General features: G+C 46.4%; 1 protein-coding gene across 8 annotated transcripts in view; it reads right to left on the bottom strand.

The window, feature by feature from the left end:
• Positions 1–4,240: 4,240 nt before the first annotated feature.
• SOBP (sine oculis binding protein homolog) overlaps positions 4,241–27,635 on the bottom strand; it is a 137,899-nt gene continuing 114,504 nt past the window's right edge. For 4 of the 8 annotated variants that reach the window (XM_080389815.1, XM_080389816.1, XM_080389810.1 and 1 more), the window contains one exon: positions 4,241–24,467. The gene's annotated coding sequence lies outside the window, so the exon portion shown is untranslated. Of the gene's footprint in view, positions 24,468–24,564; positions 24,690–27,635 lie in introns of those variants that run through there. The other 4 variants (XR_013928528.1, XR_013928529.1, XM_080389813.1 and 1 more) reach the window with 4 other exon arrangements.

Genomic DNA, 27,635 nt, shown 5'->3' on the forward strand with positions numbered 1-27,635 from the left:
TAAGGCCTCGCGCCATATATAATACCAGTCAGTCACTTGCTCATACAGCTGTCTACCTCTCACACATCTGTCAGGAACCTATGGCAGGTGACGAAGTTTTATGCAGCCCCCTGCACAGGCTGTTCACCTGGTATTACCAGACAGAGGGTGAGTGTAACATACCAGGGGCATTTCAGCCTTCTCAGACCTCTGCGAGGAACGCCCGCCCATGACTATTTACACTGAACAGGTCTGGGAAGGATTTTCATTTGCCTGTCTTTTGAGGAAAACTTCTGGTTAAAAGTTATGTCCAGGCAAGATGAATTATTAAGGTGGAAGAAGCTATTGGAAGACAGGAGTAATTTCCCATGCCCTTGACTCATTCCACACATCCAGTAGAAGGATCAGAGAGCTCCAGTTTAGCAGAGATTTACTCTGAAGGCAACAATGCACAGCACTCTTCCAACCCTGTAAATAATTCCAAGATCTGACTGTGTGAGAGCTCCTGGGGAAAAAATCAACCTCCATTCATGCCCTGGCAATGAGACTCATTCTAATTAACACATCTATCTGCCAACGCTATCTTGATTGCACACATGCCACAAACGGCTGAGCAGGACTTTCCTTCCCAGCTGTGTGTAGACCACTGTGACATCTGGCATGGAGGCTAAGAGCAAGAAAATACATCTCCCTTGTAGACTTGCCTAGTGCCCTGTTAGTGCCTAGAGAGCATGAAGGAGAAAGACGCATCCCAAGCAGGGGTGGAGATCTGGGTCTGAGGGACAAGGTGGTAGGAATAGACGGGCCTGGAGATAAAAGAGAGGCTGGGAGCTGGTGGAAGGCTAATCATTTCGCTTGAGACTGGGAGAGAATAGGAAAGACAGGAATTGTAAGCAAAAAGGGAAAATGCTGGGGGTGGAGGGTGGGGGGCAAAAGGAGAAAATGTGGGACAAACTGGTTAAAGAGCCACGGACAAAGAGAGAGGAGACTGTGGTGGTCTGTAGAGGACAAGAATGTTGGAGCTAGCAGCGAGGGTAAAGCAATTCTCTGAACCTCTGAACCAGCAGAGGCTGGGAGTCACTGCAGCGACATGAAGCAGCACCAGCCGCAGGGGCGCAGATCCCCCGCCAGCCCCTCAGGAGCAGCTGCAGCTGGGGGGAAGCCCTGACACCCCACAAACACCTGCTCCCTGCGCCATGCCGGGCTGGGGGCCAGCAGCACCAGTAACTCCCATGCACCGTGGTGTGCCCCCAGCCCCCCTGCCCCCCTGGCACCCCTCTCCTGGCCCTGCTCAGACCCCAGGCCTTTTCTCCCCGTTGCTGATTTTTCCATTTCTCTCATGCTCATTTTTGTCTTTCTGGCTTCTCAAACTGATGGGAACTCTTTGTTCAAAAATAAGCCGTCTTCTGAAATAGTGTTACTTCTCTCCTTGAACTTTTCCCTGTGAATGACTTGACATTAAGCTGATAGTTGCTCTTAACTAATTGTTAACCTATTAGTGGAGACCATAAAAATTACTGAAAGGCCGAGGCTAAAGCTGTTTAAATGAGAAATATTTCTACAGAACTCCCCCGAGATGAAATTAAAAAGCTCCTGCCGACAGAGCGGCTGCCAGTCTCAGAGTAACGGGTTTGAAGATGATGTTTTGCTAACAGCAGTTAATCAGTAAATTCCCATTACTAATAAGGCCATCACTCTTGGCTGAAGCCGCAAATTACATGTTATGTTTCTTAGAGCTGAAGATAGAGTGTTCTTTAAATTTTGCATCTGCAAATGTAATGTTTAGCACAAAACACAATCAGGAAAAACAAGAGGAAAATTGAAAAAGTGTCACATACATTCAGCATCAATTTGTTTCTCTGTCACTAAAATTACATATCTTTTTTGTTCCAGTATTTATTACTAACTTGAAATTTATATTTAGGAAGGGAAGGAAAACCTAGAGGGCTGAGGTTTGATCTCAGGCACACTGCTGCTGCATGAGAGGCATCCTAAAGTCAGACATAGCCTGATGTAAGTGAAAGCAAAATGTGGCTCAGTCACTTAGGACAAAACTAAAAAGGAAACAACCCCAAAAGTTTCATTACAATGTTGCATCTCGATTGTCAGCCAGAACTTTTGCTCGCTTACAGCATCACAAATCTGGCTTCCTTCCACTGACGCAATCATGACTCCTGATTTCAACTCTTACTAGAGAGCAGGATTTTTGCCATCACTGTCCAAAGAAGAGTACAAAAATGTGTTTTATTATGGTTAGAAAGCTGGAGGTGCCTCTTGATTACCAGTCCCTTTTGTACTCCTTTCCTTGTCCCAGACACAGCCAATTCAGAATCCAGCCAGTTGCTTGAAAATGGAAGATAAAAAGCACCAATATCTAACTGGGCAGCAGGGCTTTTTTCCAATTTTAAATGTTCTTTATCTACATTTCTAGAGATAGCTATACAAAAGTCAGCTGCTCTAGGCACAGCTCCTCCTTCCAGTGCCAAATGATCTCTGCAGGGACACAGCAGCATTGCTTCTACTGACCAGTTCATATGAAAGTACCTACATGGTTGGCACCCCTCCAGGACCGTCAGCAGCACCTCCAGGCTTGCTTAGCTGTCGGTGAGAGCGGGATTTTGCCCTGCGGTCTTAATTCTGTATAGAAACGGTTGCAGGCAGACACATGCCAGCCCCACAGTGGCAACCGTGGGTCCCACTTAATGCTGGCGGATGTTGGCTTGACTGCAGAGCGCACTGTTCAGCACTCCATGCTGGGGTGGGTGCCGGCAGGCAACCCTCGATTTTAGTGGTGATGGGGGTGTTTCCCTGCTCTCCTTTTGGTGCTGCTAGGATTGTGCTCAGGACTGAAAACCCTTTTTTTTCCAATGCTGCATAGCAGCCCCTTTCTGGAGCATACACAGACCCGTGGTCCCCTGGGGAAGGAGAGATGGTGTAATGGCGTACAGGTGGCGGACAGGAAATACTGTGCTTTGGTCCAAAGGAAGCTTATTCCCGCACAGAGAAAAAGTTGAAATACAACACTTGTTTTGAAGAAGTGTATGTGGCCCAAGAGAATACAAAATATGTCGTGCACTCCATGGTATCCTCACTGTGGTGAGCAGCGCCTGTCAGAAGTCAAGGAGGGCTCAGGATCAGAGAGTCAGAGCCTGACACCAAAGTGCCTTTTGAATCCCGGGCGCTGTGTTTTCTTGGTACTGAAAAACTTGCCTGTGAATTTCCCAGGCAAGATAATGCTGGCTGGTGATGTCTGTGTTTTCTTCTTCACTTTCCTTTCTGTTAACACATCTTCTCCTTTCTCTGGTATGTCTTAGAGCTATGTACAGTTTCCTGTTGGGTGGAACTCTGTATTTTTTGGCCGTGGTCTACTTTCTACATTTTCTGCACGTATTTCCCCACTTTTGCTTGCACCTCTGTGTCCTTCCTTCACTTAGCCATCAGCCTTGTATTAATCATTGCTTCCCTCTCCCTGACTCTCCCCACTTAGAAGAGCTTGGTTCTTCTCTTATGACTTTGTGTTTTCCATCAGAAAAATCCAGTTTCAGGTGGATCCTTCTTTCAGGATCGGTGTCTAGAAAACAGGATGACAGCTGGGAGATTTCTGCCTCAAGCTGGGAAATGTTGACAGGCACAAAATTCATGTTCCAGGGAGCACATCTAGAAAGCCGGGAACTCATTTTCTGTCACAACTGTACAACATGAAAGGTTCTGTGTGGCCTCAGAGCAGGCCAGTGACCACTGCAGTTCTCAGTTTTTCTCTTCCTATTGCCAAGGAAGCTCGATGTTCCCTCGGTCATGTTACTTTGGCTTTGCTTCAGCCCACCTGCCTGGAAAGGGGAGTTAATAAAAACTCTTCTCTTGATGACTAAATTTACACATTATTTCTCAGACATCCACCTGAACTCTCAGCTGCTAAAAGCTTAAAATTAGGCAGAGTGAGGTAGTACGTATTGTCTTATATATAGACCCACATACATATATGTACATACACACATATATGAGCACTTGCCTGCACACCTCCCAAGAAGTGATCACTACCTACAGCAAACTGCACATCCCAGAGATGGGAGATGGACCTGGTTTGTATTTGAAGTCTCTCCTGAGCACCCTGGAGGTGATCAACGAGCTGTTCAGCTTTCCCAGACTGCTGCCTCCATATGTTGCACTGATAGAGCTTCAATCGGATGCACACCGCTGCAGTTCTTTCCAGCTTGTCTTCTGGAGGAAGGGACAGTACTTCTCTATCTCCTTTTGACACAAAAAAAGGGGCTCTGGCATCTTGTGGAGAGACCAGGAACATAAAGTCAGATCTTACAGTTTTGAGTACTGTTATGAAACGGGTGGTTTATAGATCTCCTCCTGAGCAGTTAACAGTTAGCTAAGCCCGGCTGAGCAGGGATAAAGCCCTCATCTGAAAACAACAAAGTCACATCGGACTGCATGATTGGGGGAGGCAGGAAGGGGATACCATTTCTCTGGTCTTTTTCTTTCCTAAATGTCCATATCTTGATTGATTTTACATTTCCACACACAAAGATGTTTGTCTCCTGTGTTTTAATTATCCAGTTTGAAGTATTTCAACTTGGTCTTGATTTTATTGACTTGCATATTTTTGTTGGCTCCACCATCCATCATCAGTGGAGTCTGAGAAGGGGTCCTTCACAGCCAAAACCATGTCCTATTACTGCCTGCATGCAAGAAGCATCACCAATAGCCATGGGCAGCAGTGGTCTTCTATCTTCTCCAGAGAAAAACTACCCAAAAGAGGATTCAAACCTCCAAGCCAATGTGTTATATGAGAAGAAAAAAACCCCTTAATTACAGCAAATGGATTACTCCGGGTTTCCTTTAGTGGTTACTGGAAATGTTAACGAGATGACTAGTTGTTTCTTTTGTAGAGAACTGTGAAACATGGGTTTTCAAATGTGAACTGGTTCATTTTAAGCCAACTCTATAGCTCCATACACCAGTTGCAGAGACCTAGAACTGCAACTTTTGTTTAGCTCAGAAACAATTTCAAGTGAGCAATCTGGGGAAGAGAGTCCCTAGTTTAAGGAGTAAACTGAATTAAAAGCATGATTAATTGCTACAGCTTATTTAGCTTCAGATTTCTCTGCTTTGCATGCTTACCAGAGGAATCACTGCACTTATATTTGGTGCTAATAAAAACTCTAATAATGCTAATTGATTTTTATATAGTAAATTTATTACCTAGAGTTTCATGCTGTGTGGCCACATGGCTTAACAGTCTACTGTCTGCAGCCCACACAGGTTCAGAATGGATACTAGCATTAAAGCTCCACATGGTGGATATTGTAACCTCCAGAGCTACTCCAACACAAGAGTCCAGCACAACTGAGTTTTCCACATTTCACCAGACGTACGCTCAGCTAAAAAAAACAGCCACAGACAGCAAAGGAGTACTGGGGCAAGAGCCCTGCTGATCACAGGAACCATCCAGGCCCTCGCTCAGAGGGTTTGTGAGGAGTTTCAGTTCACAGAGCTAGTGTCAAGTCTGGAGCCACGGACAGAGAGCAGAGGGAGCAGGAGGAGGGAGCCCAAGGCAGGCAGTACTGCCTGAAGACACCCTAGGCTGAAGGCAAGGATGCAGCAAAAGGCCAAGTACAAATTAGCTGGATCTCTTAACATAAAAAAAAAAATTTGGTGATTCATCCAAAATTCAAAGTGTCAGTCATTTCTGAGGTTGCAATAGCACTGTTTGCTTTTATTAAATTTTGTTTTCTTGAATTATCACCTCTGCCTGGATGCTGCCATTTCAAAAACAGCAGAACCATTTTTTTTTTTCTCTCTCTCTTCCCCGCCCCACCCATCACCTCCCAACTTTCCACAAAACCCTTCACCTCCAGCTATAGAGAAGGCCTGGAAAATTTCAGCCTTCTAGGTGAAACTTTTGGATAGTCACAAGCAAGTGAAAACAGAGATATAACATAATGGAAACACTTTGGCAGCCTTAGCTGTAGCTGTCACCAGCACTCCAGCCCTAATGAAAACTTTCCTGAAGTAAGGCTGGGGTAGATACATTAACCCAAAGAGGCCCTTTCCTGACCTCACCATGGTTTGCAGGCAGGCCAAGCCCCCCGAGATGTAGAGGGCTGCTTGGGCAGCCTTGCTCTATATTGGAAGGGGCTTGCATGTGTAAATCAGAAGGTTATTTCTGCCCAGGGTTTAATCCCTTCTGCCTGGGGGAAGAAGCCACGATGATTCACCCAGGACAAAGCTTCCTCCATTCCTGTTCGCAGAAAATCCTGTCTGGTGTTCCCCAAGCACCAGCAGTGCAGCTCTGGACAGCTTCCCTGGACCTGCCATCCCACTGCCCGCCAAGTTTCCATGGAAAGGACACTCTGCCTTGCCTGACAGAAGACAGAGACGTTGTATGCTAAACCACTGGACTCCCAGCAGGGAAGGAGACCCAAACAGTCCCCAGCTCTCGGCTCGCATTTTCTCGCGGGGCAGCCCTGTGCCCTGAAAGGTCAGGAGCATGAGCCTCAGTGCAGCGCCCCAGCCAAGCAGGAAAGGGTGCACCAAGGCTCTCCCCACCACAGGTCTGTCCACAGCAGCCCCAGCCAAGGAGAAAAAGCTGCACCGTGTCTGGGCCAGCCCTCTCGCCTGCACAGCCTTTTGGGGCACCCTTGGTTCCAAAAAGCTCTGCATTTGCTCTAGATGACCAACTAGCATTTCTGAGAAAGGTTCACGGTGTATTATCTGTGTTGTTGGCTGGTTTGCAACACATAGAAGCAAAATGAGCTTTAGATTATACCCCACTGGCAATCCACACCAACTGTATGGCCTTGAAACTCCACAACACTATCCTAGCGGCTTCCAGCGAGAGCAAAACCTGACCAGCGCTTTACTCACCATCACTTGTGAGTCTTTTACCAGAGTCTCATTCAGATAAAACCAAGATGTTGCATTACTATTTGTCATTTAAAATCATTAATTTGGAGCCCATACAGCATTTCAGTGCTGCTCAACTCCAAGGTTTCAAATAAAAGGGTCTTGCTTATTACTTCAGAAGGCCCTGCACCTGGGCCAGGGCAACCCCCAGTATCAATACAAGTTGGGAATGAAGGGACTGATAACAGCCCTGCAGAGAAGAGCTTGGGGTACTGATAGATAAAAATCTGGACATGATCTGGTAATGTGTGCTGGCAGCCCAGAAAGCCAACCGAATCCTGGGCTGCATGGCAAGAAGCATGGCCAGCAGGTCAAGGGAGGTGATTCTGCCCCTCTGGTCTCATGAGACCACACCTGGAATACTGCGTTCAGCTCTGGAGCCCTCAGCACAGGAAGACATGGACCCCTTGGGGCAGGTCCAGAGGAGGGACACAAAAAGGTTCAGAGGGCTGGAACAGCTCTCCTGTGAGGAAAGGCTGAGAGAATTGGGGTTGTTCAGCCTGGAGGAGAGAAGGCTCCAGGGAGATGTTATTGCAGCCTTTCAGTACTTAAAGGGGACTTACAAGAAAGACGGGGGCAAACTTTTTAGCAGGGCCTGTAGCAATAGGACAAGGGCTAATGGTTTTGAACTAAAAGAGGGTAGACTTAGACTAGATATAAAGAAGAAATTTTTTACAATGAGGGTGGTGAAACACTGGAACAGGTTGCCCAGAGATGTGGTAGATGCCCCATCCCTGGAAACATTCAGGGCCAGGCTGGATGGGGCTCTGAGCAACCTGATCTGGTTGAAGATGTCCCTGCTCATTGCAGGGGGTTGGACTAGATGACTTTTAAAGGTCCCTTCCAACCCAAACTATTCTATGATTCTATGATTACTTTCTTATTATGTACCTAATTGTCTTATAATGTGCCTAATTTCAACAGAGGCCCGAGGGCTGATTCTGAAGAGAAATAGCACACTTTGCTGCTGCCAGAGTGCCTGAGAGGTGAAAGACCTCCACTGCCAACATGCCCAAGTGATGGGCTTAGGCAGCTGCCCCATGAATATGCTGTGTACCCTTCCACTTCTGGGGGTCTTTTCTCTACCCATGCATTGCATATGGACTCGCTTCCAGTCTTCAGGGACCACTGCAGGAGACTCACAGTGTAACAGCTAGAGGGGATGCCATTAAACAGATGGGGCAGGTAGGCACAGTCCTGAGCTGAATGAGGGCTGAGCAGCCACAACTGCTAATTTCTGGTCTCCCTGCCATCAAAACATAACATTTTGTTCCAGCTTTCCAGGACAAAAGGGCTGCAGTGCAGGCACAGAGCAATCTGTACACACATCACAGCCTTGGGGCAGTCATTGAGGCCAAAGCAATAGCAGGCCTGTTTTTTTGAAACCAGGTAGCTGGCAAACTACCATCTTGTCACTGGACTGGTAACCATATATGCAGTCCCAGATCCTGTTAATGAAAGGCAGAGCAGAAGGAAATACTGTCCTTTTGGCCCTTGGGTCACTGAGCACCACTGAGGTCTGCAGCTGTTTGGTTATATTTTCATACATGCATGTACTGCATATTACCTGTATATTCATATAATTCTTGCATCTCTATAAACAGGTGAGTATTGATCTGTATAGATCACATAGATTTTTTGGTGTCTATTAATCAGGAGTGAGTCAGACTTGTGGTGACAGCTGCTAATTTTGCTCTGTAAATGCAACTGATCGTTGATTTGGAAGAAAGTAATAAGAAACAACGATCATTTGTGTGTTGTTCCTCCTCTTCCCTTAAAAGAGAGAGGTTTCTGGCCCCACAGCTAGAGGACTGCCAGACAAACAGTTGATTTCGCATCCAACATAACTGAGGCATGGAAAACAACAGATAAAGGATCCTCTAACAGCAAATCCACCACGGGCAGAGAAAGTTTCTTTTGTGTCAGAAGCTGCTTGACACAAGGCTGCTGCCTCCCTTGCTTCACTGCTCATTTCTGTCTCCCCTCCTCCTCCAAATCCCTTCCTCCCCCAGGATGAACCAAACATCAACAACAATTTTTGCAGAGCTAGTCCAAGTCAGGGCTAAGGGCTTCCAGGAGGGGTTAGGAACAAGCAGCTGGGGCTGCTGGCAGAGGTTAGGGGGAAAAGTAAAATAATAATAATAATAATAAAAACCAGTTATCATTTGTAAAATGCTGACTGGCTACTGTTTAACAACCCTACCTGTGACCAGAAAGATACTAATATTAAAAGAAGAGATATCAGTGATGGCATGTGCCTGGAAAACATTACATTTAGCACAAAGGCTCTTAAAGGACCAGTTCACAACATCTCTGACATACAGCTATCAGGCCACTCAGAGTACCAAGATAGATGAAGCAATTGAAAGGACACGTACTGTGATTACAGGGATATACAGATATGCATGTTTCAACCTTAGCTTCAAGAACAATAAATCTTTGCTAGGTAGATAAATCTTTGGTTGGTAAGAGAGGACTTTTGCAGCTGGTTCCGATAAAGTAAACACGCTCTTACATTAGTAAGCTTTAATAGTGAATAGTTCAATTGATTCTGGTGAGGTTCTTTGCAAAAGTGGAGATTGTAAGGTTTCTTTGGAAGAAATCTGACAGGGATACAATTTTTTTCAATGTATTTCAGGCACATTTGCAGCAAAACTTACTAGCTTTTCCAAACTGAAGGTTCAGTGTGTTTCTTTTTCATTATTAAACCAGTGATCTATAGCAGACAGAATTTTTCTGTGGAGTAATACTTGATACATTTACTGCCAGCAGGTAAGATACGATGGTTTTACTATCACACAAGGGAACAACTGTACCAGTACCACCCTTTTCATGTCCTGCATTTACCACACTGATGGGCTAAAAATAAGTGCACAAGGCTCACAAAATGCCAAAACCTGAGCACCTTCAGGGCTTACCGCTGTATAGGCAAAGGACTGAACTGATCTGTTTTTCACTTGTGCAAGTGGTTGCCTTACTCATGGCAGAATTACCTAGAAGCTCCAAGTCCATTTCAGACTGTAACATCTCTCTGACTGGCATTCAGTGGGCACATCAGAAGAAGGTGCAGACCACAAATACATCCAGATGTTTTGCCAGTTATTATCAGCTAACAGCTGGCTTGTAACAGCTCTAGAAAACATAACTCTGAATGTTCACCCCTCTGTAAATGTATCATCCTTTTAAAAAAATCCTCTGCCTCCAAAGTCCTGTGGCAATGGTATCCTCAGGTTAATATGTAATGCTAAAAAATCCTCATAGTGATTTTTCAATTTTTTTCTGCATTGTGAAGGATAAGTAGCAATATCCCACATACCTCCTCCTGTGCCATTATTCTCTGCTTCTTTCTTTGTGAAGAATAGTCACATCCTTCTACCTCTCCCTTTGCACGGAAGCCTGTTCACACTTCCAACCATTTTTGTTACCCATCCTTGTTGCCCACTTATTTTCCCCAGAGTTATGTTCAGGTAAGCAGGTCTAGCTCAACAACAGCATGGACCTACCATTTCCTGGTATTCCCTTGCGAGTCTACTCCTACTATGTAGGGGATGTCATTCATCCTACCACCGCGCCAATGAGCTTTTTGGCACTAGGATTGCTTTTTCCTACTCTTTAGACAGTCTGTGACCCTGAGGGGCTTAGTCACTCATAAGGGCTATTTAGGCAACACTAATAATTAACCACTAACCAGCTGAATCCTCCAGGTCTAACGGAACTCAGCAAGGCTTAAGTTCAGCTTAGTGAGGTTTGGGAAGCTCGGTGGCTTGCAGGATTGACTCTTTCTTTCTCTGAAGTACTTTCCCAATTAAGCTGTAGTTCAGAAGAGGCTGTGAGATTTGGATCATTATGGGTGACAGTCCTTGGGAGCTCTGAGGAAAGGGCCAGAGGGAACAGTCTCCCCTCTGACTTAAGCAATGAGGTGACTCCCCTGGAAACCACTCTTTTAAGTGCCCTATTAGTATTCTGACATACCATCCATCCTATTAAAAATTACCTTGTCACCGGTGCCTTTACTGTCATAAGCATGGATGGGGCATTAACAGGCAATTCATTAGCTCTGCTCTGTTCCGGCACTCTGAAGCTATTCACAACTGCTGAGGAAGGGTTTCTTCTATATGGGACAGAGCTTGCCCTAGAAATGTCCATAAAGATGCATGCACCTTTATGTATGTGGCTTATGGGTCATAGCATTATTTTCCCCAGTCTCCCCCGAGGGTAAGATCAGATGCATTACTCCCCTTAATCAGAAAAAGGTGGGGAAAGCCATGAAGCTAACAGGATAGTCAAGGACACAAGCAGGACAGGAGATCATGTGTGATCTGGAAGACAACACTGTTTTGAAGAAACTGCTCCTCACCCCAGATATTTCTTGTACTTTTCTGGAAAGGATTCCTGGAGAAAAAAGGCACAGAAAAGTGTTCCCTTTGACCTACTGGGAATCCAATTTAATGAATTAACTTTTATTTTCTCTCAAAGATAATGGTTGTTGGTATTTGGTTAATTAATTTTAATGAAGTGAATTAACAGTAAAGTTAATTAGTTGCAATATAAGTCAATTTCATGTCACAGATATTTAAAGCAGGAATACACCTAAAGATACAGAAACTTTCCAGCAGTTCTTAAAGTCCCAAAGAAGCATGTAGGATCTACTGTTTAAAGATCTACACTCCTTTTGTGACTTTACTGGAGCTGTGGAAGTAACTGGTTTTCTCTGTTCACATTTGAAATAATAACTGTTTGGACATGAAGAAATACTCGTTTGGAGTTTATTTTTATCTTTCAAGTTGCTGCCTACATCCAATTTAGATCCTAAAGTGAAATTTCTTCTATTAATTTCTCTCTTTAAGGTTGTGGTGCCTTGCACACCCTACCTGACTCGGACCACGCTACAAGAAGGAGTATTTGTACATCTTCTTTGGTTTTGTTTTTGTTTCTATGGAACATAATCTGTAGGAAATCTGCATATGCCTTTTTATTTGAGAAAAGGAAACTTCTTCAGTTAGGCATTCTTTACCCATAAATACTTTAGAGAACAGATTATAAAAGCAGTTACAAAGAAGTGTGATCCAGAGTCAATTGAAACTCCTGGAAATCTTACTGTTAACAGCAATGGGGCCGCCTCTGCCAAAAATACCATCTCTGCTCTCTAGCTGTAACAGACCGTACACAGGGGAAGCAGCCTTCACCCTCTGCTCTACAAGCATAACGCGAAAGAGGAACTGCAGAGAGATCATCTTGACATTATGTGGGATTAACAGAGCTAATCTAAGAAATCATCACATGCAAAGGTTTCTTTGGATCAGACAAATTCTCGACTGGGACCATTTTCATTAAAACGTGTTTTACTTCCCTTTCCATGGTCTGCATTTCTAGGTGCAGACAAAGCATTTTTTGAGGCATCATTTAACTGTTCACAGTCCTGCAAAGGGACAGCCACAGGTTTACTCACAGTAGAGGTGAACGTCAATCTACAATAAACTCTGAAGTTCATAATGAAAAACAGTTGAGAAATCAGTTTCCTGCTCTTTACCTAGGGGAAAAAGGAACACTGCTTTGGGACCTGGCTCCTCACTAGACATCATAAATAACTACACACACAGCAGAAGGAAAAAAAAGCTTCTTAATTTATTTCCATGAGTTAAGCACATACTTTAGGAATAAGTTAATCACTCTGTTGTTTCCTGTCTCCTGCCAATAAAAGGGGACTTACTTAAGCACGATGCATGCTGGTCTACAACACAGTCACTCAGTTTTTACAAAGAACCAACGGATCATGTTAGCAAAGTCCACCAGCACACCGATTCCGGGTTTGTTGGAGCTGCCAGATCCTGTGTGCTGGCTTCCCAGCAGGGAATCACGGCCTGGAGAACAGAAGCCGGCAGGGTTGCCCACGGGAATGAAAGGCAGCACACGGCAGAGACCTCGGTGAAATCATTCATGTGGAGATCAGGTGTGCCGTCAGAGCAGCCCTGCGAAAACACCTGCTCACAGCAGCTGCAAAACCCTGCAGCCCCACAGACGCTGGTGTAACTACGCTGAACCGGCCCACCCGAGCCAGCGATCCTGTGCTGCAATTTTCAAAACATAGCAGCGCTGGCCCCAGAGGTTTGCAGTGGCGTTTCTGCCCCTAAGTCACACACACTCAGCCAGTGCCCGGGTCCCCAATCCCTGCTGAAGTGCTTTAGCTCCCTTGAAACCTGGACGAAAGGTCTCTGCGCAAGGCGAGAGCCTCAATGCCTTTGAAGCCAGCAGGTTCCTGGGCAACTCTGGACGGACCTACCTGAGCCCAGAGCTCGCAACACCCGCAGGCCCCTGCAGGGCCCGGGGCACCACCCACAGCCAGCGCCTGGCAGGGCTTACAGTACCCCCGGCAGCGGGCCGGAGGGGTGCTGCTCCGCCGGGAGCCGCGGCCCGGGGGCGGTGGGCTGCAGCCCCGACCGCAGCCATGCCGCAGCCCCGGGGCGGCCATTTTCTCCTCGCCCGGGCCCCGAGGCCGCGACCTGCCCGCCCGCCCCGCGGCCTCGGCAGCAGGAAGAGGCGCCCGGGGCCCGTCCCCCCGCGGCGGCCGGCACTGCCCGCGCCCCGCCGCGGGAAGCCCGGTCCAGCGCGGCCGTCAGGCGTCCGCCTGCGCACCCCGCGCAGCCGCCGCGGCGGCCACCTGCCTGGCCCGCGGCTGACACCTTGTGGCTGCCAGACCGCACGTCCGCCCCGGGCGGCGGGCACCGAAAGGCGGCGGCGGCGCCTCGCTTTCGGCTGGGTGGGGCGAGGGCGGCAGCGGGCTGGGCGCGGGGCTGTGCCCGGCCCGCCGCCGCCTGCCCGCCCCGCCGCGCTCCCCGGCGCGGGCCTCCCGCGAGGCGCCGCCAGGTGGCGCCGCAGTGCGGCAGGCGCCTGCCGCCGGGGCGGGCCGCGGGCGGGGGCGCCCGGAGCCGGGCGGGGCGGGCAGCGGGCGGGCCGGGCCGAGCCCAGCGGCGGCCGGGGAAGGGGCTCAGCCCTGCCAGAGGGGAGCACGCTCGGCAGGAATTCCTGAACAGGCGTCCCTGCAGCTCCCCCTCCTCGTTCCCAACGCTGTCACACTAAGGGGCTCAGCTTTGGCTTAAATTATTCAGCATCAGAAGTGGCACGTAAGAAAACGCTCGTCGTGTCCGCAGCGGCACGGACACGGGCCTGAGGCCTCTCTGCCTGCTGGTGCCTTCAAAACGCTGGTTTTCCCCCGGCTTCTCTCTGCACCACACCTTCCTGACGGTCCGGTGGCAACCCATGCTGCACGGCCTCCTGGAAGGTGTGGAGATTTCAAGAGCTGATGTTAACCACAAAGAACGTTTGTGTCCATCGTGTCAGGGTCAGAAAGCGCAGAGTGGCATTTTCAATGGAGAAATAACGCATGCTTTGAACAAAAGGGCCCGGCTGAGGACTGTCTGCGCCGTCCTCAGTGTCCCCGATGTCCTGCTGAGAGCTGCTGGTCTTTCTTTCCCTTGTTATTTATGAGCAGCATCTGTAATTACCAAAAAAAAAAAAAATATATATATATATATATATATAAAAAAATTTTCTCCGTGGTGTCATGTTTATAGCTCCTGGTTTTGCATTCGGAGGCAGGAGCGGTGCGGGCGGTGGTGATGAGGCTGCCTGGCCGCCCCCTGGCCCAGCTGGGGTGAGCTGGCGCAGCCGGCTGGCACGTCTCGGGGACGTTATGAACTCAGGTGATTGCCAGACTCAGAGGTGAAGTTAGAGGGGCCTCATCTGACTGCACTCATGCAGCGTTTCATTACAGGACTTTGCGCCCATCAAAATGATGGAGCATAGGCCAGCGTGTTGGCTCTGCAGGCTAATTAGTCTCTCAGACCTTCTGCTCCTCTGGAAGTCCCAGCCCGGCTGGGCAGGACAGGGCTTTGTGTTGCTTGCGTCGGGTGGCCAGGTTCCACATCTGTGGTGCTGGTATTTCGCTGGTCTGCGGGCTCTCATTTGGCCTATAAATGGCAAACATCTGCTGGGGTTATGGTCGGCTTGTTGGCTGATTTCAGCAGGGGTGGTGACCTGCTGTACTAGTCGATCAGTTCTGGAAGAGCAAACTGGATGCAATGCGGAGGAGTTTGAGAGAGCAGGAAAAGCACTCAGCCAGTCAAAAATAAAAACTAGGTAAAAAAAAGAAAAAGAGCTGTGGAAATGGCAAATTGCTGCAGCTTAATAGCTTAGGCAAAGCGCACGCTTGTGCCTCGGTGTCCTTGGCGTTTCCCGCACATTCTCTCCCTCGATGGCTAGATATTATTTTTTAATGCGTGTTGACAATTGAGCGTGTTACTGTATCAACCCAATAAGATAAACAAAAATGTAGAGTCTCTTAAGAGGAAGTAAATTATGAGAAGAAAATGTGCCTCACGCCTACACTGATGAAGTACCCTTAATTTGATTTAGTCAGGAAATAGTTTATTTTAAAGTGATACAATAGCAATAAATTCACCATAATAGCCCAGATCACAATGATGTCCTCTGCTATTAATGCGGATGTCATGTGCGTCTCAGAGAAATGTCACCATAGTTCGGCAGGCTGAGGAGCAAAGTATGAAAGACTAACTCTGTTCTCCATCACATCGGTGTCAGCTGGAAGAATTTCATCGACCCTTCCCTCTAGTTACTTTGGATTGACACAGATGGAAATGAAGGCAGGACCGGACTGTCAAAGCTCTCAGTGTTAGTCCTCATTTATTTATAAATGAAGTCCCTGCCACTGCTCCGATTCACCTCTCTCCTGTGTCAGGGTAGATCGGGTCTGGTTCTGAAGGCATCATTGGATTTGCACTAGCTGACAACAGATCTGGCCTTTCTTATGTGAAACATGCATAGTTCTTTCCATGTAAACTTGCTTTAGATGCAGCAGTTTGGGTGAAGAACTGTCGAAGCGACTTAGCCCACCAGTTATTCTATAGCCTCACTGAGCATTTATTTCCAGGGCAAGCAGGGCAGTACACGCTGAGAAGGAGCGATGGAGCACAGCTCTGTGTAAATAATACGTTAGGCTTGATCTGGACCCATTTCTGCTGCAAAACAGACTCTTTGTTCAGGAACTTAGTCCAGTTGGGACTTCCAACAAATGGAAGTATTTTATAGTACAACCTTGTAAACTACTTAGGGGTTTTGAAAATAAACAAATACAAGCAAAGATACTGTTGCTGTTCCTCAATGCCTGGTAATTTCCCATGAGCACGGATGGCCAGAGAGAGAGCTCTTTTCTCATGGTTACGTACCCTGCCATTTCGGGGATGTCACTCACTGGACTGCATTATAAAAAGCATTTAATGAATCTCCTCTTGGGTTTGCATTCATGAAAAAAGCCCCAGCAGCCCAGATTGCAACTCACAGCAACCTAACTGCTTCTTGAGCCCATGCTCATCCTGCTGGGCAACCTCCTTAAGTCTCCCCAAAATGCATATGAGCATCCGATGATACCCTTTGGGAGCCCTTGGAAAACCCAGTCAGAGTATCCGCTGGCACGTGTCCCTCTCAGAAGAACCGGGGCTGGACAGGAGCAAGGTGAGGAGACTTCTGTAAAAAACAGTCTACAAACCCGTGAACTTAACAGAGAGTGAAAGATACGATTTTTTTTTTTTTTTTTAATCAGCCATTGTAAGTGTTAGAGTAGGGAATAAATTTTTCCATTAAATTCTATATAGTGGAAGGTTTCACTTTCTATCAAATTCTCCTGGATTTTCCTGTGAGAGCAAATGTGTCTGACTGATAGCATGTGGCTATCAGACACAAGGAAAATTATCTAATTTATAGCCAGTATTGAGAAAGCTACCAGCAGCAGAATAAAATAGTTCTCCATATGGTACCGTAAAGCTTCCAAAAACTATAGTTAAAGAAAACAACAATGCTTGTGGAGAAATTCTCTTTTTGTGTATCAAGTAAGGGGTTACAGCAATGAGACTGGTAAAGACTTACAAGAAGGAACGATGTCTTTGATTGTCTTATATGAATTTATAGCTTTTATGTACAGGATTACAAGCATTAGATGCATCTTTGTGCTAACAGGGCTCATGTTTTGCAGTACAAGAAAACTCTACAGTTACATTCTGTGGAGGCTTCCACAGTTTGCCAAATGGAAAAACATTTGGAGGTTTGGAAAAATCTTGCACATAAATTACTAAAGGCACGAAGCGCCTGAAAGATGGATGAAATCAGAAGCCAAGGAAAAGCAGTGTGTGTGCCAAGGAACAAAAAAAAACATGTAATGATTTCTTTTAATGACTCTCCTGCAAAATGGAGAGCAAGCTTCCAGGGCATGTCATATTCTCATAAAAGCAGCTTGCCTGGGTGATGAGAAATACCCTGTAAGTGGTCAGACCGAGACCCAATTTTTCATCCTTTCTGCACGTAGCTCTCCATTGATTATGTTAAGTGCTACCCACTGGTTAAAAAACACAGCAAGCTCATTGTCTCTGCCTGTGGCAAAGGGCAGCTACACACTTGCTAATTTCCTGATTTATGACACCCTATAGAAGGAATTGCAAGTGGGCACACGGTGGGACACACACACACTCACTATTAAAACACAGGGAGATCAGGAAGTTTGTGATAAAGAAAAGGCAGGCTCTCGTCTGACATGTAATCTCTCTTTTGGCTTGAAGTAAACCTGCTCCTTCAAGGCTATGCCATCAACAGGGCCTGGCTCAAGTTTCACCACTAAATCTGAGTCAACAATCTCTAATCTGGACACCGGGCTGGGGATCCAGGCTCAAGTTGCAGTTGGAAGCAGACAACAGGGACATGGGGAGCTGGGGGCCGGGGGGCGGGGGGAGTTGGGAGAGGAGGAAAAAGACAATCTTTGTTTCTCATTTGATTGTCCGCACAAGGCTGAACTGAGGTCATATGTCTTTTTTTTTTTTTTTTTTTTTTTTTTTAGTCATCTCCCAGATAAAACTTTGCACTTCTCTGGCCTTGAAATTGCCTTCCTGACACTTATATTAAGTACAGAAGATATATGTCCGAGAACGGGGGACATAAGTTTGCGGAGCAGCTCAGATTTGGAGTTCTTTTCATCTTTCTGACATGTGATACCGTGACATAAGCTGCCTGCAGTGGGGTTGCTATGTAGATATACAGTTTCTGAAAAGTTACACCAGGAAAACTAAAACCTACCGATGGATTTAGCATTTCACAAAGAAACGGGATAAAATGTGTGGCAGTTAGACTCAAAAGCTAAAAAAGGTGAATTAAACTTTCATGAAAACAATCTCCCTAAAAAAAAGGGATCAATAAGTATGAAAAGTATCTCGTTGCATTCCTAGCCTTTGGGCTGCTGGCTTAATCCCGCTACTGTATATAATAAAGGAGACCCTGTGTGTTTAATGGCAAGGACAGAAAGAAGGGGGAAATACTTGGGTACTGTTCCCCCTAATTTGACCCTCTTCCCCCCTCTTTGTTGCTGCCTTGCCATGATTTTATTTTGAAAAATAAAGATTAGAATAAAAAATATGTTGTCTGAGGCTTCCAGCCAAAAATGTGCCAGCACTTTCCCTCCCCCCTCACCCCCTCACCCACCCCCCCCCCCCCAAACTCCTTAGGCCAAAAGCCTTAACAAAAGCTGTTTTCTGTTTGGAAGATCTCCGGGTCCTTCGCTCTCTTTCCTAACCCCTAACACAGGAAATGATTTTATAATTCACATTATTAAGGAATTCGACTCACGCTCCCCCCCGCCCCTTCCCGCCCCATTCCCTGGATGTCAACCGACAATAAGCCTGTGGGCTGGCACCCGTCCTCTCTGACCCGTTTGTGTCAGCTCCTCTACCTGACCCTGCCTGTAAATCATCTTGCCCGACCTCTCTCGCGGGAGGCAGCCAGCTTTCCCCAGCATCCAGCTGTGCTTCAGTGCCTGGGCGCCTGCTTGGACTTACGCTTAGAAAGATACCTGCGAGCTGAGTAGCAGGCTGCTCCCGATCATGTCCCCCCCCCGAACATTGCGTTTCACATAGCGCCTGTCACGCCAAAGACCACGCTAGCAACTGAAGCAGTTCTGGGAGCAGAAGCAGGCTTCCTGGTTCCAGGAGAGAGCCTCAGGCACGAATGGGAAGGCTGTGCTCCCTCTTCCCAGCCCTGCCGATGTTGCATTCACGTCTCTTCCACGAGGAGTGAAGAGCACCTCTCCTGCCTTTCTTGGCGTAGCTTGTGTCCCAGTGGGCGGGCCAGGAGAGACTATGCCTCACTGATCCTGGCCTGGGACACGGGAAGGGATGACAGACTCTCTCTACAACTTGTTTTGTGTGGGCCTGTGTGGACTTGATGCCTTCAGCTGAAGAAGGGGAGCGAAGCCAAGTCTCCAGTCCCTCCAGCAAGCCCCCTGACCACAATGCTTTCCTGGAAAAGGCGTCAGTGTTACTTCTTCCTCAAAGCTTTTCCTTTTACTAAATATGTCCAGCAAAGTCCTTCAGAGAAAAATAGGCCTGCCAAGAGGTGGGAATCGCCACACATCTCTGTCCTCAGCTATCTTACCGGCTAATAATAACCAAACTTGCCTTCCCTGCCTGGGCAGCATCCCACCTGCAGCGTGGGCTGCCCGGATGCCAACGACCCCGCGCAGGAGGTGCAGGCGAGGCTGACCCTTCTCCCATGACAGCCAGGTGCCTGGGCATTTGGTGTAGGGACACGCAACTTTTAGATGCTTGCATCATTTGTAAGGAAAGGCCCTGGTCAGTGCACCTGGCTGCCTCTCTGTGCCTTACATGTCCTTGGAAAACTGTTTCAGCAGGGCAGCGGGTGAGGTGGCTGGGACACTCTCCTGCTGCAGAAGACAGGTGATGCTTTAGATACCAGGGAACATCTTTGAGAAAAGAGACTGTCAGCAGCCGAAATTACTCTTTTTTTTTTTTTTTTTTGCCTTGGGGCTGGGTCAGTTCCTCACTGTGTCACAGAAGTTCAGGTCCCAACAGTTCTTGACTGCCAACGTGACGGGCTGAGGAGCACCCCTGCGCCAGAGAGCCCATTTCCCTTGGAGGTGCTGCAGTGCCCTGCAGCCGGTATCCCGTGCGCCTCCGAGGGGCTGTGCTCATGCCATTGATGGAAGAAAACAGCCAGGAGCTGCTGTTCAGCTGTGTTTTTCACAGCCCTATGTCCTTTGCTGGTGCATCCTATGCTTTGTGGAAAATACCCTAGTGTTCCTCAGGGTAACATTGCATTTCTTTGCCCAGTACCACATAAACGACAAGTAAAATGTGTGCAAGCCTATGTAAAGCTGTTCTACCCATTTCAAGACATGTGAGCAATTATGTTCAATACGAAACAGGTTCAGCTCAGTTCCTGGCTGCTGTATGCGTGTGGATACCGCCCGAGTACCACCTTCCCTAACTCACACATCCCAAACAACAAGTCAGCTTTGGGTGGGAGTGGAAGGCAAAGCAACGTAAGGGACCATTTCTTTTCTGAGTTATACCTCTGCAAATCCAGAGCGATTCCAGGGGAATCAACCTGTACCAGCACCAGCAAATTTGTTCTTAGTTTGAGCACAGAATGTTTGTCATAGTTGTTATTAAATGATGCCTTTACATATTCCAGGCCTATTTTTAAAACAAAGGCAATGAAGTTAGGGCATCCAGTTCTATATATGGACACTCCAAATGGCACTGAAATGCCTCATGCATGTGTTTGGCTGAGTGTTGATTTGGGTGTCCAAATATGGACCTCAGAATGGGATATCTCACTTGGATAAGCATCCTTGCAAATTTGGCGCACAGCGCTTATTTGAACAAAGCAAATTTATTTCTATCATTTAGCACAGAAAAAGCACGAAATGTTTTCATTTTGAGGGACCTTCTTATTCACAGAATTGGGCCACTCAAATACTGATGTGTGTGGTAGTTCTGAAAAAAATGAAGTCCTCAAAATCATCTAAGACAACAGAGGAGGAAATTAATGCAGAGCGTTTGCAGCAGGCAGACCCCCTCTTATTGCAGGGGTAAAATTCTTGCTGACAGCAAAAATTCAGTGCCAGCAGAAGGACCCATGCATCTTGATCACAGCAAACTCCCCCTTTGCCCTGGCAGTGCGAAGGGGAGCACGCAGGGATGGCTGCTTAGAGACCTGAAGCAAAGCTGCCTCTCTCTGCTCGTGAAGACAGCCTCAGCATCTCAAAACCGTATGTGTGCAAGAGCTGAAGCAATTGCTGTTGCATACAAGAACCTTCTCCTGTATCTCCCAGTGCATCAGGATTTTCTTTGTCTGTCTCCTTGACGGTGAGTTATCCAGGAAAGAGCTTGGCTTGACTATTAGGTCTTAGTGCATAATAAATAATGTCAGCAGTGAGCAAGCACCATTCTGCAAGCCTTTGCTGGGTTCCGATTAATTGCAAAGGACCTTCTTACATCCTTTGTGTAATTCCGTTCATTTTGTTGGCATCGTACAAGGGATAGATTTGGCTTCAAAATTAAAGCAGGTTTCTTTTGCATAATGTATCGTACCATTTGGTCTACATTTTACTGAAGGTTTATGTGTACTTGGATATTTCTTCCCAGATATGCAGCTGGAGATATTTTTAAAATAGCAAACAATGAACTGATTCAACTGTCCAAAGCAGTTGTTCAGATTCTGAGTTTTAGGGTAAGTTGTTAAGAAAGTGTAAGGCGGGCAAATTTTCAGGAAAGCTAAGGTAAGTTTCTGATCATTGGAAATGTGTGAAGCCAGCTCCAGCCTAGATCGCTTTCTCTACCTCTGCTGTCCTGATGATTTTTGACAAGCTGATTCCATTTCTGGAAAAAGCAGTTCACAAGAGAGAAAGATTTCTCTAAAGAGTCTGTTGTTTTTCAGAAGAGTGAAAATGTGTGCTAACAATTCTGGACCACTGACAAAAGAAAAATCAATACACACGGCCTTCATTTTACAGCCAAGTTCAGATGAATAAATAGAGATGCAGCAAGCTGTTTACTAGGGAGACAAGCTTTGCTCTATGTGCCCTTCCAAGCAGGCATGCTTATCCTGTTGTTGTTTGCCTTACATGGCTGGTTAATGAAATCAGTCAAATAGTTACAGAGCTCACCGGACATTCAAACCCCTCCATCAGCAGTGCTGGCTGTGCTGGCCAAGAGCTGGGAAGCAAATGCTATTTTGCGAGATAGCTCGGGGCCTGCAAATCTGTTGCTGTTGCAGAGTTTGGGGGCATTTGGGAAGAGTTTGGTACTTTGAAGAACCTAGGCTTGATTTCAAGGGGAGAATTAATGCATAGAAAAACCCCATCCTTACAAAAAGCAGGCGGAGCACGCTCCATACACAGCCCCAAATGCAGCGGGAGCAAACAGCTTGCACAGATCCCCTTGAAATGAATGAAGCTGCTGCAGTCAGTGCATCCATCCAGGGCTCTTCTCTAAGACCAAGACCTAACTCTGCACTGTTCTAACTGTGGGGTTCCCCCCCCTTCCATGCCTTAAACACTGCAGAAAGTGAGAAGTGGCAAGGGAGACATGAAAATGGAAGGGACATAGATACAGCCTTCAAGAACACTTATACATATTTTTCCGAGACTTCAGACTGAGTTTTGTTTGGTCTGTGACCAGGCATGTAGAGGAATGAATAACCGCATGCACAAAAAGGAAAAAATAATAATAAAACAACAGCACATTTAAGTGCATTTTTTTTTCTTGGAGATTTATTTTAATAAATCTGACACCAGTCAGGGAGAGAGAAAAGTGTTGCAAGCCCAAAAGGAAAGCATAGCACACTGAGGGTGCTTCAGATTCTTGCTCTCTTGAAGATGTTTCATCAGTATCTCTTTGAGCTCTCTCCCTAAACTCAGGAGTTGTTGGATTCCCCACCCCACCCCCCTTTTTTTTTTGTTGGTTTTTTTTTGGTTTTTTTTTGTTTTTTTTTTAAAAAGCGAGCTTACTCGCCCGGTGTGTTTTCCAAGCTTTCACAGCTCTAATAAATAAGGAGCACCTGTAAAACAGTAGCTTGACTTAAGTGAATCTGTACAAAGGAAAATATAGAAATACAGTATATACATAGTGCTCATAGTGCACCATCACTACAAGGCTCTGGTTCAACTGACTCTGCTACCCTGCTCCCAACACCGCTGACACAGTCAGAGACACTGCTCCTGCAAACTGTTCCTCACTTCCCCGCAGCAGCCTTATAGAAAAGGTGTACTCTGAACACTCAAGAGTGAACAATTGCTTTATTCGAGTTAGTAAACAGTTACACTGAATCACAAGGTGATCTGAATTTTTTTTTACTTTTTTTTAGTTTTTTATTTTTTTGTGGGGTTTTTGTGGGTTTTTCCTTTTCTTTTTTTTTTTTTTTTTTTTTTTTTTTTTTTTTTTTTTTTTTTGTGTGTATTTGTCAGAATGGGATACTCCACGACTCTCTTACCAATTCAGTGCCAGTATAACATGCTCTAGTGTACTTTTGGACTCTTGGCTACAACTGTACAAGTGCACACAAGTAAATTCTACCCTGTTATCCTCCACCCACTGATTGAGGATCGAATTGCACATTTCTCTTAACCATGACAGGAGAAAGCAAACAGTGAAACAGAATCATGGGGGATCTTTCTCACTTTACCCTTGTTTTCATTGGTTTGTCCATACCATTCTAATTATCATGAAAGGGCTATGCATATGGAGAGATTGTCTCACTGCCTTCCTGGATCACTGAAAACCATCAGGGTTGAAATTTCATCCAAGTCTTTTGTGACGCCCAGCAAATATTCCCCTCAGATTATTTTACACCTTGAGGGAATTTTGGTCTTTAGTTCAACACTCTTGCTCTGTTCCCAAATGGGGCGCTATTTAGGGGAATTTAAAGAGAAAGCTGAGAAGAATAAACATTTACTGAGTTCTCTTGGCATTCAGTCTCTGAAAAACCACAGTATAAACTATTCATGCTGCTTCTTACATCTGTCAAATCAAAAATTAAAAGCCATAAAAGTGTAACACTGAAAATATGGCATTAGAAAGGATAAAGGTGGCCTTTGTAAAAATAACAAGGAAAGTATATTAGCCAATAAAATATTCTAACTCTTCATTTAAAAGTGCATCATGGGTAGGACAGAGATGACTCTGAAGCGTTGCTACTCCAGTATTACCCCTTTCCCCCATCAAAACTTGAATAGGTCCAAAACCATACAATGCAAATCACGATTCTTAGTGTAGCAGCAAAACCACAGCAGTTTTTCAAAGGAAAAAAATAATAATAATAAAAAAAACCCAAAAACGTATCATTGTCCAGTCTCAAATATCTGAACTTTGAAGTCAGAGAGGGAAAAGTACCTATGTTGGTCCGTGTGGTTTTTGAAACCAGGGCGAAAAATCCCCCCCAGCAAGAAACCAAGAGGAAAAAGTGTTCCTTGGAGGAGAAGAGGGGTGGTCGCAGGAATGCTGAGCACACTGTGTGGGTCCGTGATGTGCTGTCTTCTGGGTCAAAGGCACCCATGGAACCGAGGCTTCCTTGGAGGGGCTTCATGATGGGAAGCTGCTTTCTTTGCTGGACTTTTAGCCAGAGTGTGTGGTGAGCGGACCAGCTGGTGTCATTCGGTGGAGTGACGTGATTTGCTCTGCTCCCTTTCTCCATGCAAGGTACCCTGTTGGCGCGTGTTCCTGCAAAGCAGACAAGCAGAGGTGGTCAGGGCGAGTGGTGGGAGGCTCGTCACAGGTGGGCTGGGCACTGCCTGAGCTTGCATCACGCACAGCCTCATGCTGGGTGGGCAGCGGGCATGAGACACGAGCACACCGCTTTGGCCTCCTGCCGCAAGGGCCGTTGGTACATGCACCCTCCGAGGTTTCTGGGGAGGAAGACGGAGGAATTCCTGTGATAAAAAGCTGGAAATCAATACAATAATAGTTCATTCTCTGGGTTCCATAGAGCGCCTTTCATCCTACAAGAGCACGGGTGAATAACAATACCTTGCAATTACACAGCACCCTTCACCCCTTGATCTCAGTGTGCTTCACAGAGCTGGGGTGTATTGCTCTCCGCATGGCACAGGTGGGAAAGTGGAGTCAGAGAAGGAGAAGCATTTGGGCCAAGATTCTCCAGCATGTGGGATGGAGATAGGACAGGGAGTAGCGCATGTGCCAGGGCTCCCCAGAGACATCTCACTGCATGGGCTGGTGTGCAGCTCCGCAGGGCTTATCGGTCTCACGGAAAAACTGGGACAGTATCCAGAGACAGCTCCAATCCCATGAAAATACGCCTCTCCCACTAACAGACCTAAGCCTGTAGGTACTATCTGTACTACACATGCAAAATGAAGATGCCCCTCTTGGTCTTTCCTCAGATTTGTAGTCATACAAAAGAGAGATGTATGCTCAACACAACAAAACTGAACTGCAGTGAGGGAGGTCAGGCTGGAGTCCCTCACAACCTCCTTGATACTCTCTTGGGATGGCCTGCAAATAGTCTTGTACCAGCACCATAGCAGCTACAGAGCCAGGCGGTCACAACCAGCAGAGCATGGGGACTGACACTGCCTAGCACAACAAACAGAATTCAAATAAAGGCATTTTAGGACCCAAAGCAGAACTAGGCATTACTCTCCCTGAGGGAAACTGCTACCAAGAGCTGATATCTTCAGTGTTGAACACATACTTTTCCCTGGACCATGTGTGACATGAGAACAAACCCCTCCAGATCCTGCTACAGCAAATCATAGAATCAGGCAAATAATTTAACTTCCCAGTTGTTCCCTTTTTCTATCCTGGTCCTCATTTCCAGGTCCTGTTACCTGATCAGACATTCTGACTGCTTTTCTTTCTTTTCTCATTTTTTAGGACACAAAAGGGATGCATCCCACAGGACTTATTTAGGCAAGCCCCTTCTGAAGTCCACCGGTGCCTTGACTGGTGAACAATACTGGAGCAAACATAGTTCTATTAATGTGAGGCCTTCGGAAAGCTGCATGATAGCTCCCATAAAATAAGGTGAGCTTTTCCAGTGGTGAAGGCCAAGTTCATGAAAATCTTTGGAATTACATTTTTGAAACCCCAAATCACTTTCTCATCTATCTAATGCAACTAACACCACCCCAGTGGCGATAAGCTTCTGATGCTTGAGTTAATCTAGGGGCTACTTTGCCTCGCAGGCTTCTGCTTCCCTTATCAGTTGACCATGTAGACTGTCCAGCAGGGACTGTCCTCTCCCTCTCCATGGTGTGCTTTGGACTCCGTCTCCTTGGATGGGATCTGCTGTCCCCTAAAGATTCAGACTGAAACTCTGAAGTACTTATCAGCCTTAATTTTGGTGCTGGGGCACATGTTCCTTCTCAGTCTGCTCCATGGTCTTCCCTTCACGCCAGCTCCTCTGTGATCCCTCTCATCACTGTGCTTGTATCCTCCTGCCAAAGCTCCACCCTTCCCAAGGCAGAGACTGGAAGGCACATTGAGTATGTTGACCAGCATAAACTCCCCGAGCACAGAGACCACTGTATCTAGAATAAGGAGTAACATTTGGGCTTTCAGGCAGTGTGCCCAGCAGGATGAGCAGCTTTGTGTGTACAGAGAGCTGTGGACAAGAACTAGACTGAGAACTGGGACGTATCCACCTACAAAGTACTCCCCATAAAGTACACAACTGCTTTCTGTCACTTTTTGGCTTGAAATCTTGCTCTGAGTTTAACTAAAAAGGGAAGCAGAGAAAATAAAACCTGTAATGTCTGCATGAAACCTCACTCCGCACTTTAGGTATTTTGCCTGTTCCTCTCTTTCCATACATCAACGGAAACGAATTTCCATCCCTCACTAATCAGTCTCAAATGGCATGGCATAGCATAGAGTGATAAGTGATTTGGGAGGGAGGACATAAAGAAGTTCACTAGCTCTTGATGTTTTCTGCATGAAGCAGTCAGCTAGCTTTCTAAGTCCTGCCTATTTTCCCCTACTGCAGACCGACCCAGTGCAACAGGGTGTGCAGATGGGAGAGAAGGGCCTTCCTTGTTGATTTGCTCATATGCCAGGAATTGTGTTTGATAAATGCATCTCTGTAGTGATCAAGTGACAGAACAAAAATCCATATCAGGCATAGCATGCAAAGTTTTATAAAGAAATGAGAGCACACTAGTCATCACCACTTCACAGTTAGATGTTATACACCTCATGCCAACACTAGCGTGCATGGCCAGTACAATAAAGTCATCTATTTATATCTCCCCCTCAAAACAAAACACTTTTAGGAGAGCAACATATGCTGTTCACCCCAGATGATCTTGCCTTCAACACACATCAAATATTGCTTATCAGATTAAAAAATTGCAAAAAAAAATAAATGAGCCACATAAGAAGAATTTTTGTAAGCATAAAGCCATGGAGTTGAGCTTTTTTGCACTGAGGTAAGCACACTGTGTTTTGCCTGCTTCCCAAAGCTAAGCAGGGCTGGGCTGATCCTGGGTTGGAAGACCACCTAGAAGTCAAAGGCAGGCTGTAGTTCCAACCCCAGGAGGCAGCATGGAAAAGATGACAGAAAGACAAGTAGGAAGGCTCATTTCTGCCCTACTGTCAGTGCAAGGGGTGGGGAAGGAAAATGTGAGTAACTGGATGATGACCCAGCTCAAGCAGGTAACTTGGAGGCTCGTCTGCGTGGGCTCAGACAGTGATGCAGCACTCCCCTGGACAGCAGGCGAGAGCTGCACCTCTGTGGCTGTTAGTCATAACCTGAGCAACGGGCAGCAATGAAACAGCCTGCACCGACACTGGGCTTCCTCTTTGGTTTATGCCCTGACACGTGAGGATTTAAATCCTTGCTTGGAACAACACAGTTAGAGCCTGGCAGGA

Source organism: Falco punctatus (assembly GCF_963210335.1).
Source record: "Falco punctatus genome assembly, chromosome: 5".
NCBI classification, from domain to species: Eukaryota; Metazoa; Chordata; class Aves; order Falconiformes; family Falconidae; genus Falco; species Falco punctatus.